Below are 758 nucleotides of genomic sequence, written 5' to 3'. Positions count from 1 at the left end.
TATCTCTGAAATCTATAGCTAATCTATTCTCTGATTTCAATGGAAAACCTATTGTTTACATGAACAATTGTCTAATATGTAGCTAGACTAACATCTAGCTAAGGCAGGCCTAGCCAAAGTAACCAGCGCTTGCTGGTGTTCTATCTGTCTAGTAAACAAATGTGTGTGTGTGATATGTGCGTTATACATAGTCGTCTTGTGTCCTTGTCTTTGGCTTGGGAGGACTTCTGATTTCAAGACACAAAAGTCTGAATCTATGTCATGGTATTTGATGTACTGTACATGACCACAGATTGCGTAGTTGTAGGCATCTAGTGATTTATATGCTCTCAATTTCTCACGGGTCTACACGCTAGGCTTCTCCACCAAATAATAATAATACATTAGACTTATAAAGCGCTTTTCTAGACACTCAAAGACGCTTTACAAACTAAAAAGATTGAGTAGTAAAATAAAAAGAAGATTACTAAATCTAAATCTAAGTGTCTTTGTAGGACAATCTACTCTGTATATTGCAAGTATATATAGATTTTGGGCGGAGAAGTGGCGAACAAGCAATGCCAGCGTCCTCTCTCGACCGGCATGTTTTGAAAAGTGAACAGTCTTAGGAGTATGATCAATGTAATGTTAGCTAGCTACCTCTAAACATGGATTTGGCTGGGCATAAATTAATTAATTTGCGGTGGTAAACACAGTCTGGCTATCTTATCTGTCTGGTTAACTTATCCTGTGTCGTTCTGAGTTATAGGTGTATATAT

The 758-nt window shown here is 37.3% G+C and overlaps 1 protein-coding gene across 1 annotated transcript in view; it reads left to right on the top strand.

The window, feature by feature from the left end:
* Nucleotides 1–201, top strand: part of LOC308167783 (ankyrin repeat and SOCS box protein 3-like) — a 6,241-nt gene extending 6,040 nt beyond the window's left edge. Inside the window, exon 10 of the mRNA XM_080542262.1 lies at nt 1–201. This exon is cut by the window's left edge and continues 432 nt beyond it. The gene's annotated coding sequence lies outside the window, so the exon portion shown is untranslated.
* Nucleotides 202–758: the final 557 nt, after the last annotated feature.

The sequence above is a fragment of the Nansenia antarctica genome (genome assembly GCF_963989245.1).
Source record: "Nansenia antarctica genome assembly, chromosome: 11".
Lineage (NCBI taxonomy): Eukaryota > Metazoa > Chordata > Actinopteri > Argentiniformes > Microstomatidae > Nansenia > Nansenia antarctica.
This window is presented reverse-complemented; position numbering and strand designations above follow the sequence as displayed.